The 17,423-nt window shown below is 42.0% G+C and overlaps 1 long non-coding RNA gene across 1 annotated transcript in view; it reads right to left on the bottom strand.

Annotated features, from left to right (window-relative positions):
- Nucleotides 1-12,173: 12,173 nt before the first annotated feature.
- The window catches only part of LOC141996590 (uncharacterized), a 149,511-nt gene continuing 144,261 nt past the window's right edge, over nucleotides 12,174-17,423 (bottom strand). The window contains exon 4 of the long non-coding RNA XR_012641572.1: nucleotides 12,174-12,338. This is a non-coding gene — a long non-coding RNA (uncharacterized LOC141996590). The remainder of the gene's footprint in view (nucleotides 12,339-17,423) is intronic.

Here is a 17,423-nt window from a genome sequence, read left to right as displayed (position 1 = left end):
TTGCTACAGGATGGGATAGTTGATAATCATATCATCTGTGCTAACAATCCCTTACCAATTATTTCGCTGCCACTGTTTGGGACAGTAGTTCTGTGATGATTCTAAACAGCTGGCAGACCAAACAAACCAACTCTGTGAGAGGTGCAAAGACTAGAAAGAAGAAGTCAGTCACCATGAGAAAATGGTCACTTATCATTCTATTGAGCATGTGTGACATGGAGTATGGCATTACATACGCTGATTGGCCTCAGCAGTGACGTGACCATGAATAAGTGGTGTGTGCTCACCATACCCACCTGGAGGAAATCATTCCCCAGGTACTGAACTGCAAGCTGGTCTGGGCTGGGCATTAAACTGAAATGCTCTGTGTTTGGACAGAGCAGATGATTTGTCAGAAAGCAGTGTCACAGAGAAGCAATTATCTACACAAAAAGCAGCATATAAGGTGAAATTCCCCCCTTGCCCTCCCCCCCAGCCCAAATAATGAAGCTATTTGCTGGGTGCTAATGGGATGAAATTTCATACCCTCACTCTGGAAGCAGGCTATGGTGTTGCAATACAGACACTGTAGTGCATAAGCTAAAATGGCAGCCACTACCACTGCACCACCCCTACGTGGCAAGGGGCCTGGATTTGGCCATTGTGACCCTCTCCCAGCTTTCCCTGAGCTCTCCCTGAAGGTTTGGACTGAATCCCATTGGGTTTTGGATCAGGCCCAAAGTGCAATAAGCATGTTTGTGGAGGCTTGTAGATCTCCCCTCCTCTTAGCCCCTGCTGGACCCTATCTCTGTGCTGATCCAGTGAACGTCTTCCAGGTATTACCAGTTCATCTCTTCATTTCTTTTGTGGCATTTCTAGCCAGCCATGTAGCATGTCCCATGCTCTCCACTCATTTCCTGGTAAGTGTAGTCCAGCTGCTGTCTCTTCTGTTCAGGACATGGCAAAGCAATTGCTAACTGGAGGATCAGTAATGACGAGGATTTCCAGCTGGGTTTAGTCTTCCCCATTTTGTGTTCCATCTTTCCTGGTGATGTCAACCAGAGTTCAGAAGAGAACAGAAGTTCTGTTTTGCAAAGGATTTTGAAATTTGTCTTTGTTCCAAATCCGAGCAAAACCTGAAAAATTTAAAATTCTCCCCAAAGAAAAAAAATTTTTTTTCCATTTTAGGTTGATTGAAATGTGTAGTTTGAACAAAACTGAAACATTTAATTGATTTTGTCCTTTTTTATTTTGTATTTCAAAATGGAAAATTAGAATGTTTCATGGAGAAAAGGTGGAACTGGGATGTTTCAACATTGTCAGAACAAATTCCTCTCCCCCCACCCCTGTTTTCTTCTGAAATGAAATTCTGGCAAAAATCAACCCAATTTTGTGAATACTTTAGATTTTGGCAGAACCACACATTCAGACAGAATATGGTTCCATCTGAATTGTGCATACGTTTTTATTACATTACAAAAAACAGTGTTATGGTGGGCATTCACCTCTAGAGTACCCCCTGATGTCCTGCTGCAGAAATGCCATTGTGTTCCTGCTTCAGTTTCCCCAATGGACTTTCAGTTAGTGCAATGACACTTTTATGCAGTGAACAGTGCCCTTTCTTGCACTGTAATTTCTTTAACCAAAGGCAAAATCATGGTACACAAGCAATTCTCCAGTCCAGCTCCTATCTGGAAGGGGTAGGGGGTCAGGAGAGGAAAGACAGCAAGTTCATCTTAGTCTATCTGCCCCAGTTGAGTCCAGTCTCCTGCATTCAGGCTCCTTTCCAGTAAGGCCTTCTCAACCCAGGACTCCCTCTGGAGTCTCTTGCCATCACATGGGAAGCATTCCATCTCTGGACTCAGGACCCCTGGAGAAGTCAAACCACTGAGCTTTTCTGCGGAGCAGCATGTAGTTCCTCTGTGAACTGGACCACCTGCTGCTGTCTGATAAGGTCCTTTCACTAGGACCAGCTCTCTCCTTTTGGAACCTCTTTCCTCTAGGAACACCTTTCCTAGTTTCCCTTTCCTGGTGAGTCCCTCTCCACGGGAGCTTCCCCTCTGACTAAGCCATCATAACCCATTATTAGGCCCAGGTGTTCCTCAACTAATTAACTATTGCCCAGCCACTGAGGTAATTAACTACTCACGGGTGGATCTGGGTTGCTCATTCTTTGCAGAGTCTGTCATAGTTAGCTAGGTGCCTGACCCCCTCTAAATGCCAGTTTTGCCCATGCAGCTCTGTGACACATAGCTATGCCCATTTTACAGATGAGGAAACAGAAGAACAGAGATGACAACCCTCCTGTTTTCCTGATGCAGGATTGCGCATTGATTAAGAGCTTGATTCGGTGAGGTACTGAATTCCCATTGGCTTTTGCTCAGGGTGCTCAGCACACTGCAGGACCGAGCCCTAAGTTCAGCAGAAGACGTCTGTGGTACAGCTAAGAATAGAATCCAGGTCTCCTGGCTTAAACTGCTATGCCTCAACTACAAGACCATCTTTCCTACCAATGAGCCATCAAGCTATGAAGTGGCCATATAATAATGACAGCAATATACACTGCAGAGTAATGTTAACATAACATGGAATCTTTAAACATGAGCTAATAGACTGAGGAGCCAATGATACAGGACAGAGTTACCAACAGAGATTCCTGGAGAAACAGCGTCTCCTGAATAACAAATGAAAGCATGAAGACAGAAGAGAGGAAAGGGGGAGCTTGTGGTCCCTGGAAAGAGCAAGCCAACAGCTAATGGTTCAAAAATGTCTAATGTTCCATATGTTTTATTAGACCATGCTACAGAAGCAAATCTGTAGTCATATTTTATCAAAATAAAAACCATACAGGGACTTAAAAAATGGTGCCAAGCAATGTAAAATTATGAGTTGGGAAAAGCACAATTGTAACATATAAAGTTAGCCTAATTTACATTTGACAACCAGAACTGTGATAACTAGTAGTAATAATAAATGTTATAAATATAATAATAATTAATAATTAAGACAATCACAGATGATAACTGTCCCACCTGGCACTGGTGAGGCCTCAGATGGAGTAGCTGTGTCCCGTTCTGGGCACCACACTTTAGGAAATATCTGGACATATTGGAGAGAGTCAAGAGGAGAGCAACAAAAATGATAAAAAGATTCAGAAAACTTGACCTCTGAGGAAAGGTTAAATATACTGGCCATGTTTAATCCTGAGAAAAGAAAACTGAGGGGAAACTCTATAACACTCTACAAAATGTGCTAAGGGCTGTTATAAAGAGGACTATGATCAATTGTTTTCCATGTCCACTGAAGGTAGGACAAGAAATAATGGGCTTCATCTGCAGCAAGGGAGATTTCAGTTAGATATTAGGAAAATCTTTCTAACTATAAGGGTGGTTAAGTTCTGGAATAGACTTCCAAGGGAGGTTGTGGAATCCCATCACTGGAGGCTTTTAAGACCAGGTTGGACAAACAGGGATTGTCCGGGTTTACTTGGTCCTGTCTTAGCGCAGGGGGCAGAACTTGATGACTTCTCGAGGTCTCTTCCAGCCCTACATTTCTGTATTTCTGTGATCATTATCTTTTAACCAGTCCATTTGTTCTTAAAAAGCTCGTTCTCTTTCTCATTGGCCTCAGACTGGACTCTGCAGCGTCATAGGGAAAGAAAAGGTGCAAAGAACTCCTCCATCCACCCCTGTGCTGCACTATGGCACAATTGCATTCTCTGGAGTGCAGGGCCTGCTTTATTTATTGACCCTCTGGGACTAAGAATGAGGTGGAACAATGGCCTCCCCTCCTTACATGCTAGCCAGCAGTGCTAATTGGTGCTTTGAGATGGGGGCAGTATGCTGCATCCCTCATTCCCTGTGTAAATTAGGAATTCAGGAATGCATTTTGCCCTCCAAAGACAGAATTCCTCCCTCAGCTCTCCCTGGAGCGGTATGACTCCCCTCTGCCCTTAATGCGGGGCCGCCTTAAGACACAACTGAGCCCAGAGCTGGCAGAGCAGGTTTCAAACTTAATTGCATCTGTAATTGAGAAGGCTGAAGATGGATCTTCCACAACAAAACTTTTCCCTGCTTAAACCATAGTTTAGTGACAGGCAGGAGAAACACCATACTTCTTTCCCCAAAAAGTTCATGACCTGCTCCCTTCATGTGTGTGGTTCAGATTTGGGTAGAATAAAATAATTTTTCACTCAAAATCCTGGCTCCTCTACCAGGAGATCCAGGCTGCCTGAAAAATTTACTGCAGAACTCAATGGTCAGGAATGGAGATTTTGGGGAAACCACCTGCCTTTTTTCCCTGTTAGGTTCCCATTGAATCCTGTTGGAGTTGTGTAGTAATCAGTCCTACAATTCCTGGAAAAATATATGATCAATTTAAAGGTGGAGTTTCTCCTATCTGTGGTGCTGATGATTTGGTCATGCAAATTTAGATACTTTTTTATATTCTAAAGCCTTAAATCTCTTCTCAGGCAAACCCATGGATGTTTATAAACAGCCTGTCTTAGCTAATAATCACTGCACTGGCTTCTGATAGATTCCTCTAATCTTAAAGATCTTGACATGAAGCTGATGTTTCATCTATTCAAAATGTTGGCTGTATTCCCACTTGGTTAGGTGTGTAGCATATGACTTGAAAATTTCTGCATTTCCTGGCTTGTTCTTAGCTTCTGTGCTTCTTCGAAGAAGCTCCTGTATACAAGAATGTGCATTTCTCACTACATCTTTTAACAAAACCAACAATACAGAAACAAAGTTGCTCACAGCCAGGAACTCCTGCAACACATCTGGTCTGCAGCTCTGTCCCCTGTGAAACCAAGTTTTCATGAAAAAGAAAAGGAAGAGGCAGAAACTTACTTGTGGCTTTGTCTCTGAAAAATTGGCTCATATTACCTTTGAGTTCACACTGGCTTTGAGCAAAAGAGTTGTCTAAAGAATGCATTTTCCTTCTCAGATAGATGATATTCTAAATATTTAGGGAAATTTGTTCATGCTTTGAAATCTATTAACAGTCCAATCAAATGGGGCCATGAAGTATGGAAATCTTTTAAGGTTAAATAGCTAGTTATCAGTTATCAACTTCCCAGCAGCTCCTGTTGAGACAAGCTGAAACTGATGTATCATCTACAAATGTCTGAGATTAGATCATCTAAGATATTTGATGCCAGACATTTCAGAGGTTGTTCTTACTTTTGCAACCTCACTAAATCTTTGTGCTGCATTTTCAAGGAACATAAAGAACTGCACGTAGTATACTTGGTTACCAGCTGCTACTATCTGACTGCTGTGGTTGGCAACTGTAAACCTGTGTGGCCATTTTGAAACCATAAAGAGATTAAAGACAAGAAGAGGAAGTCCAGCAGCTTGAAGATGCTATCATCAATTCACAGCTGGCCTTGAAACAGGAAGCAAGTGGAAACATGGCATAGAAAGCATGAGCCAGCTATGGCAAAAAGGCAGAAACAAAACACAGAGCCTGGTGGAAATGCTAGAGATTATATGTATGTATGTAATACCCATTCCTGGTAGGCCATAGATTATGTATATATACATAATACATAGTTCTCGTGGGTTATTTCACTATGTAAACTGCAGGCCAGATTCTCAGATGGTGTGAACTATATAGCTCCATTGACTTTAACCAAATGCCTAAGTCTTTTGACATCCCATGAACACAGTGTTTTTCATGTGGGTCCTTAGGTGCTTATACAGAGCTTGAGCAGTGCACATTTAGCAAAGAACTCTTCTTCCCTCCACGTTACTGAAGTCAAGCGGGGATTTGTAACTGTCTGCAATGGAAGCAGGTCAGGCCCTCTCTGAAGAATAAAAGTGAGTCTGTCTTTTCCATAGATTAGCTCAACAATTTAAAACCCAAGGAAGACTGAAGGTTGGATCCTGCTCCTACAGCAGTCCAGTGGAGCTTTCCATTGACTTCAGTGGGTAAGGTCAGGCCAGTGTAATTGTATCAGGTGAAGTGGGGCAAACCAAGCTGAGAAAAGACACCGCTTCTCACCACTCACACACAGGATTGGAATGGAGAGACAATGTCATCGTCACTTTAGGATTTTGCAAATAATGAAAAGGGTACTTTAGTGAAGTGACATTTAAGGTGAACTGTGAGAGAACACAGGTGGGAAGGAGGGGCACAGCTCCTGAGCGCAGTCCCGGGGGCTGTGTGACTCGTGCCCTGTGGCAATAAAATCAGAGACCTGCACAGCTGCTTCATTCTCTTCAAGTAAGCTCTCTGAGACAGAGGTGGAAGGTTGTCCTGGATTTCCGCGACCGCACCCTCAAGTCTCAGAGTAGCAGCCGTGTTAGTCTGTATTCGCAAAAAGAAAAGGAGTACTTGTGACACCTTAGAGACTAACAAATTTATTTGAGCATACGAAAGCTTATGCTCAAATAAATTTGTTAGTCTCTAAGGTGCCACAAGTACTCATCCTCAAGTGTGGTACGGCTGCTGTGTGCTGCACAGCTGGAGTACTTTGGCTGTAACCCAGCCTCCCTGGCACAGAGTGGATTAACATAACCAAAAGGGAACCCTTTTGTAGAGCTGATTTACCCACCCTCACCACACAATTCTCTGCTACGAGCTTAGTAGAGAAAAGGGGGTTTGGTCAGGACAGCCTGATGATCCTGGCATATGTTTTGGCCTCCTGTGTCCATTGCAAGCCAGCGTAAGTTAGAACAGCCCTTAGACTGCTCTAATACAGCATGGGAAGAACAGGCAGGACAGTGAAAAGGAGAACATTAAGCACTAACTTGCATTCTGTGCCATTTGACCATGCCTGATGATCTGGCCCACAGCTTATTAAACAATTTAAACTGCCATGTTCACTTCATTTTATGTTTTGTTTTTTTAATGCAGCTGCTTAAGTTGTACCTGCACCGTGTTGCATGTATTGCTTGCTTCGGGTTGGATTAAGGTGCGAAAAGCTTCTGGAATACAAAAGCGCCCATTGTAAGAAAGCTGACATTCATGGCATTGTACTGATTTAGAGCAGAGCTCAGCCCCAGCCTACCGAGCGTCAATGAATAGAAAGCAACGTGGGTATGTTCAGCCTGAGCAATAACATTCAATATCTCCACCAGTGATGTAATGATGCTAATCCCTTAATTACTGGCAGTGGGAGAGTTTGGGAAAACCTGCCTAGTAAACAAGTTCACCTTATGAAACCAAAAGTTTGCAAGCCTAGAGAAAGCTTAATTAACTAAGTGGCGAAATTAAGAAAGGGGGGGAAATAAGTGAATTAAGAGAAAACAGAAACTAAAGAAGGGAGAAAATGAATGAGAAGAAAAGACAGGCTTCTCACTTGCACTATGGATGCATGATTTTTTTTTAAAAAAAATGTTTTTATTGATTTTTCCCCAATTTCTGTAGCACTTTTCACAATCCATTTCACAGTCATTGCTGAAGTCTCTCCAAACCCCTGATGTTATTTATTATTATGATTGTACCCATTGTGGAGAAAACGTAAGGGGAGACAGATTAGGGGCCTTGCCTGGAGATCCCATGGGGATGAACTAGAAGAATCCAAAAGATCTGAGGCAGTCACTTGCCCTAACCAATAGACAACACTGTCTCTCTACAATAAACTAATAACAGAACTCAGCTGAAACTGGCATTAGGTTCTAACAGGAACACTAGATAGAAATTCAAGGGGAACAAAAAGCAACAGACATAATATACTTAACTATGCGCTAGGCTGTGGTTTAACATTCTGCCCTGTGTAAGGGGCAATGTGTAGCTCTTTGCTGTCCCAGAAGCAAACCAGGATGGGAACTCTGACTCTGAGAATTGTAATTCATTTCCTGTTCCCTCCCAATTTGTGGGGGAGGGGAAGGGAAGAGTAATCTCTTACTGGTCTACATATGCAATGGGTTACTTCCCCCTATGAATCATCTCAGCTGTTGCGACTGGTCCATTGTGTGGGGGCAGAGTCCTACCCACTCTCATGCCTGGGAGAGAGAGAAGCAGCCCAGAGGAGACTGGTGGCACTGGTGCACTGAGCCCTAGGACAAGTAGTTGGAACAGGGAAGTAAGGAGGTGCCCTGCATTTGCAAGTAAAGCAAGTGATGATCTTGTCTTAAGAAATAAACCCTGAAGCCCCTTATTCAGTCGTCATTCAGATAAACTCACATTGAAATTACTTGGAGTTTGTCTGGGTTAAAACAGTGTAAGGGCCTCATATTTGTCCTTAAGACATGAATCATCATGGAAAGATGTCAGACTTGGTGATCGTCCACCAGTTTAGTGTCTAGGCACATGAGGGGGTGCTTTGCCTAGGTTGGCACTTTCCTTTCTGATCCGTAAAACATTTTATCATGGTTTTAAAAACCAGCGGGGCTTAGGTCCATGTGCATTTCACGATAGAGCCAAATGTTGTTGTGAGGAAAATACGGTATCGAATGGAAAAGTGCTGCTTTTGCCTGCACGTAGAATAAACACTGGGCTAGGATTCTGGGAGTACCACACTCTGAATACTATGCATATTTACTAATAATAAATCAGAGTCTCAGCAAACTTAGCAAAGCACAAAACAGTCAAACATCTGCAAATCTCTGAAAAATTACTAAAAATTATCTTACTAAAATAAAATATAATACAGCAAACAAAACTCTGAATAAACTGTTCATTCATAAACTTTCTTCAACATGATAGTTCTCATTCTTTATTTTATTTTCAGGCTCCTTTTGGTTAAGTGTGCTGTTCTTTTAACACTGCTTATATCAACTCATCTGAAAACTCAGTCATGGCTTCAGTTTGATGAAGGTTCTGTCTTAGTTTTAATTGTGAGGAGTGTGGTATGGGCCCCATCCAGACATATAAATATATCTGAGAGATTAGTAGAGGATTATATCGTGCTAATCAGGTGACCAGTGCAGCAACATAAGGACATGTGATAAAGGTTCAGGAGAAAGATAAAGCAAATGTTAGGTACATTTATATACAAATGAAACACTACTTCAAATTCACACACACACACACATGCACACACACACACCATTTTAAAATGTGCTAGATAAATCTCCATTCTGTAATGAGTAATCTAGGCTGATAAAATTTTGTGAAATTTACAAGAAACAGAGAGAAAAAGAGAAACAGACATACAGACCTGAGAGAAGTTTCAGTAACAGCAAAAACGGTGTTCTTTGTGACTAGCCTGCTAAATTATTTGCAGTGTTGGTCCTAGGCTATGAGAGAGACAAAGTGGGTGAGGTAATACGGTTTATCGGACCAACTTCTGTTGGTGAGTGACACGTTTTTGAGCTCCACAGACCTTTCCCAGACCTGAAGAAGAGCTCTGTGAATATTACCTCATGCACCTTGTCTCTGACATTCTCAGATCAGAGTTGCATGCAATCATTCACTACAAATCGCTCCATCCAATGGTATTAAAATAACCTTAAAACACCTTCTAAATTACTGTTCTCTTTTCTCTTCCCAATGCAGATATAGGGCCAAACTTTTCTACTCTATTGACTTTAGTGGAGCCAGGAATAAATTTGTTCCATTGACCTTTGTTTCTTTTTAAATTTGGAGTAAATGTTATGAAGAAGATGGAGAGAGCCAGACAGTGCAGGCACGTGCTATGTAAACTTCCCTACAGAAGGTCTGCTGATACAACACAATCCTGACCTCCAAAACCTCTGCTATTCTTGCAGTCTGATTTTCTTAAAGAGAAACTGTTACTCATGAGACTTTATATCCATTTGTTTTGTGATATGAACAGATGTCTTCTAGCAATTAGACTGAGACCGAACGTATTTCATGAGTGACCTAAGGTAGATTTGAACCTTGGCAAGTGTCTAGAAATAAAAAGCTAATGAATCAGGGAGGTACAACAATCCCTCTATAGTTAAGGTTGAAGCTAGATTATATTAGGAGCTTGATTTTCAGTCTTCACCTAACTTCTGCAAAGCAAACAAATAAAGGAGAAATGTTACATGCCATCCCAGGGTAAACATTTTCTGGAATGTTTAGGGCACATCATGCAAGGAATTTCAAGCGGGGGACATTACAATTTCATTAGGGTTCATTAAGATTAAGAGTGAGGTACAGTATTAGTGGTTTTGTGGTTACTAATGAATGTACAGTTAGTTTTATGATACACAAAGTACTTAGCATTCTAAAAAGGCACTGGAAAAAATCTAAGGGACAGATTCTGTCACCCATACTCCCTTACCTTGCTCCTTGAGTAGCACCATAAATTTCAACTCTCTATGAGTTTAAATAATGAAATGATTCTATGTGCTGGGTAGGCTAGAGGTTGCATGGATGTACTCTGATTAACTGCTGCGTGTGGTGTGCTTGGTCACATAATAGGAATGAATCCAAGGTAATTAATTCTGGGAACATTGCCTCTGTTTACAGATGCAGGAAGACCTGGCTCAAGCAACCATCCAAAGGAACAAGAGAAATAAGTTGCCTTTAACTAAACTGTAATAGAAATCTTGGGGGCTGTTTAAATTTGTTGATAAAACAACAATTTAGCTATCGGAGGTAGTTCCTGGTGCTACTTTCAGTGCACTTGTGTTGCTAGAGAGGAGGAGGTGATTAATTTCCTACATAAATAAAAGGTTCAGCACACATACTAATCCTTAGGTTTATTCGGATTCTTAATGTCAACAATTAAGGACTTAACTTGTTTACTGTTTAAGTATGTTGGCAGAGCTGTAGATTGGTTTGTGTGGAGATGTTTATAATGAGATTCAGCAGCAAGGGAGCAATAGAAAAACCATAGAAATGGAACAGATCTCAGGAATAGAAGCTCAGTATTGTCCTAATAATTATGTTGGCAGCTGTATTTGCATGAAACCATGCTTTTTCTGTGGTACTCAATTAAGGTTATTCAGCTGCTTTGATGTGTTTAGAAAAAACCCAGTGGCATCCAAATAAGTCTAATAACAAAAATGCAATATGATGTTTCCCATTTCCAGCAAAGGGTAACAGAACAGATGTTCCTTATGTTGCCATGTTTCATCAGCACAGGGGGGGAGCAGAGGAAGTTTGTAATTCATAGTGACTGTGCCATTAAACTAATGTAGTACAGAATGTTTGCAACGGAAACATACAGATCTGAACAATCTGTTTAGGCACTGAGTAAAAAAAATGATGAGTATGACCTTCTAGGTTAAAACTGACCTTTTAGGTTAAAAAATAATTCAGCAAACCAAACCAAACTCCCTTGGCCTCTCCTCTGAAGAATATACAGCAATGAGTTTTTTGGCTTGGCTATCAGTGGAATCCATCCAGTTCCAGTTTCTTCTCATAGTTGCATCCAGCCCTGCTATGGATGCTAAAGATACAAAGATAAATTATTCATTTTACCTAGTTGTGACTGGTTAATTTATTGGAGTATTATGCACATTGCCATACTACTATATAGATAAGCTCAGACACTACAGCAATGGGGCCACACAAGTAACTACTGTAGCTAGCTAACTAGATTGCAAATTGATACACAAGCCACCTCAAGCCATACAATTAACTCTCACTTTCTAATGGTTGTTTCATAGCAAGGCACTGGACCACGGTGCAAACTCCAGTTACTATTTCGGTGTGGGAGTTTGGAGTGTAGGTTTTCAGATCTCCAAAGCAGACACAAGGTGGCAGCATTTTCAGAATATTGCCACTCCTTTCCAGCTCTTCTTTCCTCAGCGTCTTTCTGACCCAGGATGGGCTATGGGATGGTGCTTCTTGGCCCTGGCTGCCCTGCTTGCCTGTCACCTGCTGACCCTTGCTCCCAGTGCCTGCTTACCGCACTCCAAGGCCCAGCCCTTCTCTAGAATTGAAAGGCTTGAGACTTTGTTTCCTGATGGAGCCTGAAAACAAAATCCTTATGGGGGCATACATAATCCCATAGTGCCTGTGCGGCTGGAATGCGTGTGTCAGTACTGGGACGTGATTCCAGCTACTAGCTGGATGCAGTCACGCAGGATGCACCACTAACCCACAAAGGATCGGCAGCAGGACAATCAGGTAGGAGTCCCACACCACTCCCTAAACATTTTTGTTGCGTGGTTAAACAGACCCATGCCCAGGGACAAAGTAACTCGAAGAGGGGAAGGGAACATATTGTCTTGTCAGAGTTGTTCAAACTTGTTGATGCCTTCTTCGCAGACTTGTTTGCAAAACGTTACAAAAAACGAATGAAGCAAAACCCTAGAGCTTCGTGGACCTGATTAAAACCTGTATGAAGGTCGCCTTAACCACAGCAGACTCCCAGAACTATCCCTTGAGCTAGTGTGATTACGCTGCACTATGTAGGTTAGAGAGTTATACATTTCCCAGAGGTTACTGTTGATTGAACAGGGACCTCACCACATCACCAGCAATTTGGAGAGCAGACGAGAATCCTGTGAAGCAAAACAGAGTAGTTTAGCTTGATACTTTGGGTATCTATAGCCAGTAATTGAAATAAAAGGAACCTTAGCACAGTCTATATTTATTAGAGAGAACAACCTTATTCCTTCGGCAAAGCATCACTGTGCAGCAGAACGCTTTGTTGGAGCACAAGTGTTTGCATATTGCCATGAACTCTGTCATCAGCCCTAGGGGGCCCTGTTCTCCTCTTCATATGGGCCAAATTCTCTGGCCCATGTAAGGCCCACAATAGGCCCAGGAAGCGGCTGAACAGGTCTGGTTCCTGCTCTATGCAATGGGGCAGAATACAGTCAGGCCACACAAAAGGACTCTGCACACGAATACAGCTCCTTCGCAGGCTCTGCAGCAGACAGCCAGGGATGCACTGGACAAACCCAGCCTAGAGCTGCAGGCAGGCAGTGCTCACAGACCAAGATTTGGCCGGGCATAGTTTAAATTCCTATTTGCATCAGTGGAAGAGAAGAGATGTCGTTAGGGTCTATTCTCCACCCCATCCCTGGGCAGATGTCCCCTGAAAATCAGCTGAAGTTATTCAGATGGCACAAAGGGAGACTGCACCCCCTAATGATTCATACAACATGTTGATCATCACGAAAAGCAAAATTCTCTTCTCAGATCCACTACTCAGTCCCTCCTACACATGCAGCTCTTGTATTGGGACCTGGGTCCAAAAGGACACTCTTATCCACAATGTTCTCGATTATATTAGCATGTTTGGGGGGAACCAGGGCACAAAATGGTCAATACTTGCTTTCAAGTATTTGTCTGGAAGCAATACAAAGGGGTTAATGGTTCAAAAATTCCCATTGGGACAGACTGGGAACGGAGACTGGAAAGACTGTTGGAAAACCGCATAATAATCAAGGCAGGAGTGGATCTCAACCAAAGCAGAAGAGATCGGAGACACTAGCAGAGAAGGAGACACACACAACTCAGAGGATGCCAAAGTAAAATGTCCAAGGGATCCAATACTGACTGTTTCTTTACTTCTGTGCAATTGTAACCCACACACCTCTGGGGTGTGGTGTTCTGTCCCATCTAGTGGCCCCAAGACCACTTAGAGAGAGAGAGAGAGGCTCATGCACTCAGCTCCAGAGGCCCCAGGTTCGATCTCACCCACCAATGACCGGAGTCTGTCGGCATTACACAATTCTTCTGGAACTCTCTATGTGCCGACTGGGCTCTTAGTGCTGCCTTCAAAAGCAAGTCATAATTCCCAGACCTCAGCCTCAGTCCTGAGCAAGTGACTAGCGCCTCCAGCAAGTTGCTGAGCACCTTTCAGCTTCCATTGGAAGCTAAAAGGATCAGGCCCTTTGACAGAACTGGAGTATTTTCACTGACCTTCCCCCAAATCTCCAGCCCTGTCTCACTGTGCCAAAGTAAATAAATAAATAGACTAACTAGCAGAAATGCCTTAACCGGACATTATTCTGGGCTGATTGGTTGTGAAACTTTACTCTAAACCCCAAAACCACAAAAACTGCCAGTTTTCCAAGCCCTGTGTTTTTCATAGCTCTCATAGCATTCTGAATAGTTTGCATTATTTCAGACATAGAATAAATATACATTTAAACTACTTGGATTACTGACTCAGCAAAAATGGCACTTAACTCATTGCTGGGTTTCTTTTCTCTATGAGGGAAATAAAAATTAACACTATTTATCAACCACTAAAGCGGTTATTGGAAATCTGTTAATGCTAATGGTATCCCAAGTGCCTGGAAATGCATTGGTATAAAATCCATTTTACAGCTGTGCTGTTAGCTAAAATCACTTTAAAATGGCCACTAATGTCCCTGTAGCCTTTATGCATTGAAAACTCATTTTAATAATACTTTGCATTTACACAGAACATTTCTCTGGAGGATCCCAAAGTGCACAACAAACATTAACAGAGCCCAACACCATGCTGTGAGATAAGTGTCATTGTCCCTGTTTTTCAGGTGGGGAAACTGAGGAATAAAGAGATGAAGTGACTTGCCCAGAGTCACGGGTGAGTCAGTGACTGAGGCAAGGACAGAACTCAGGAACCCTGAACTCCCAGCCCCCCATTCTAAATATTATATCCGAAGTTTCCTTAGCTGATAAGGGCCTGATTTTAAAAACAAGAGGCCATGGCCAGTATGAATTTTGTGCACAGCTCTGCATATCTGCTTTTGCATGCACATCCCCACAAGTGTGCATGCACATGGGTACCCATGCAGTAGCCATGGAACAATGGCTTGCCCGAGCGCAAGTTCATTTTGCATGTGTACCCTTGCAATAAGTATGAAAGCATTTGCAGGAGCAGAGGTGCATGTGCAAAAGCATATTTAACTTCCAGCACCCTTTTGAAAATCAGGCACAAAATGGCATGTCTGAAGAGTTCTTTCAGAAATATGGCTGTTCTCACTTTCAGGCTGTGCTCCTAGATAATTCCATAAATTTGACAAAGAACAATGGCAAAGGGCTACTCAAAGCTAACAGGGAGTTTGGGGAGCAAGCTTACAACACACACAGAAATTCAAATACACAGGAGTCGAGGACTTGAACCAGACAGCCTTGTATACTGCTTAAGGTGGTGAATTAAGACACCCAACTATAACAGTGATGCCATACATGATTAACGCTTTGCACCAAATTATGCTAATATCATTACCTCAAGGACACAAATTAATTCAGTATTACAGAGGTGGGCATGGAAAATCATCCTGTATATGACCTGTATGGGCAGATTTCCTGATCCTGCAATAGCTGGTATTAATATCTCACTTTATAAACTGAAGTTGTACTTAGTGAAATCCCCCCCTCCATATACAGTATGAGAGCCTTGGTCACCTCAAGCTTCTTATTTATGAGTGGGAGTGATGGTGTCTTTACTGTCAGCCTGAAAATCATATGTTAAAAAAATTGTCTTTATCTGTTTTACTAATAATATTTTAGATGAAAAGTAAAGGAAATTTTCTGAGCTGAGGAAGTGATGCCATTTTTCTTTTTATGCTGATACAAAGTAATCACTTATTCAGTTAGGGTTGTATTCATTCCTGGAATTAGAACTGGACAGTAATTGTGCCCATAATAGTAAGTGTACTTTCAGATTGACTTTAGTTATTCTGTGATACATTCCATACAGTCACCCGAACACTTGTATATTGAGGAGGATTAGTTTTGTTCAGAATGAGCTTCTCTTATAGTACAAAAATAAAAATTAACATACAGTATTTCAGAAAAACTAAACATTACATTGCCTGCTGGAATGTCAGACTATAAAGTACAGAAGCTAATGAAAAAGTAAACTATAGGATGATTAATTTACAGCATTAAATATACCCAGTTCAGAGACAACACTATAGATGAGACTGAGAAAGAATGTAAAAGAAGAAGAAATACGTTTTTATGGTGAAAACGAGAGGTTTATTTTCAAAGCTCCTGAGTTCCTGCAACTCTCTCTGATTTCATTGAAGCTGTAGACAGCTCAGCATCTCTGGAAAACAGAGCATGCCTTACCACAGCTTCTCATTGCATAAGTGGCAGTATGTTTTAAGTAAATGTATTGCTGCACAAAGGCGCTGGATTTGCATTCCCGTAGTCCACTTTTCATCAAATAGGTTCAGTGCCAACAGAGACATTGTCATTGAATATGCCTAAACTTTTACTTCTAGACATTAGAGGATTATCCAGTTACCAAGTACATTTAGAGCCAAATTTTCAGACACTGGCCTCCATTTTAGCAATGCAGTTATTTGCACCCACTAGTTAGGTCACCCACAAAATGAAGGTCTGGCTAAGGTCAGGCTGTAAATCTAAGTCTGAACCCCTTGGCCTCTTTCCTGATATCACGACAGGTGCCAATTAGTACTAATTGTGGTGGGTTTTTGACATGTTTCTAAGCAGCCACTTCTCTGCTAAGAATTGGATGCAACCTCCAATACACTGTGACTAGGCCTCCAAACACCTTTCAGATGATAATTCCTGATCACTAAACACATGGGCAGAATTTGATGACCTAGGTGAAATGCTATCCACCCCATTAACAATCCATTGGCACTTTTACTCTGGCCCTCATTTTTATTTCCTCTTCAAAGCTCCTATCACCACAGCAACCATCCTAGCAACCAAAGAAGATTGGACATGGCTTCCCATCAATGCAGTTCTTAGCAATGGCCAGAGGAGTCCACATTTCCCTCCATCTCATCTGGATCTGGTATTGTCCCTTATGATGTTACTAGAATTTCTTGCTGTTCTTTTGGTGATCATTCATCTTCCATTTTAAGGGAATATGTGCCATGTGCAATTCTCATCTAGGCTTATTACACATGACTTCAATAGAAACAATCATGAAACAACTTTGAAATAGTGACTAATTAGACCCATGACACTTTAACCTTTGATAGGTCACAATGAGTGCCCAATATGGGGCCGCACATTCTGGACATCTAAAAAGAGCAGAATATCAAAGCAGAGATCTGCTTGGCAGGTCTAAAAGGGTATTCTCGCTCATAATCTAATGTAATTCTCAGCATCAAAGAGGCTTTATGATCATACCTTATCATTCTCCTCAATTCTTCTAGATTTTGTGGCATTATCGCAGTGTTGCAATCCTTTCCCCTGCTATTCTTTATTATTATGGTCATGCCTAAGGGCCAACCAAAAGTAAGGCCCCATTGTGCTGGGTGCTGTAAAAACACAGAGCAGTAGATGATCTCTGCCCAGAATGCTCACAGTCTAAATAGACAAGCAAGACGCAGGGTGTTGGAAAGGGTAGAACACACAAGCAGAGTGAACTATGTGATGGCAGCAAATGTCATGGTGGTTGTACTAATTTTTGAGGGGGGGTAGGTTACTTAGGCAGGGATCAGCTAATAGGAAAGAAAAGGGAAGGCAAGGTCGGGGAGAAGCAGTTCTCTCCCCACATTTCAATACAGGAAGGACGTTGGCAGAGGTCAGCTGCTGCACAGTGGGTATGCCAGTGCTTCCTCGTTTAAAACCTATCGTGGCATGTTTCAACAGCAGAAAAATATGTATTGCAACAGCAAGTATCTTATGGTTTATAGCCAGTGCAACTGTTATGATTACAT

The sequence above is a fragment of the Natator depressus genome, chromosome 12, assembly GCF_965152275.1.
Source record: "Natator depressus isolate rNatDep1 chromosome 12, rNatDep2.hap1, whole genome shotgun sequence".
NCBI lineage: Eukaryota > Metazoa > Chordata > Testudines > Cheloniidae > Natator > Natator depressus.
This window is presented reverse-complemented; position numbering and strand designations above follow the sequence as displayed.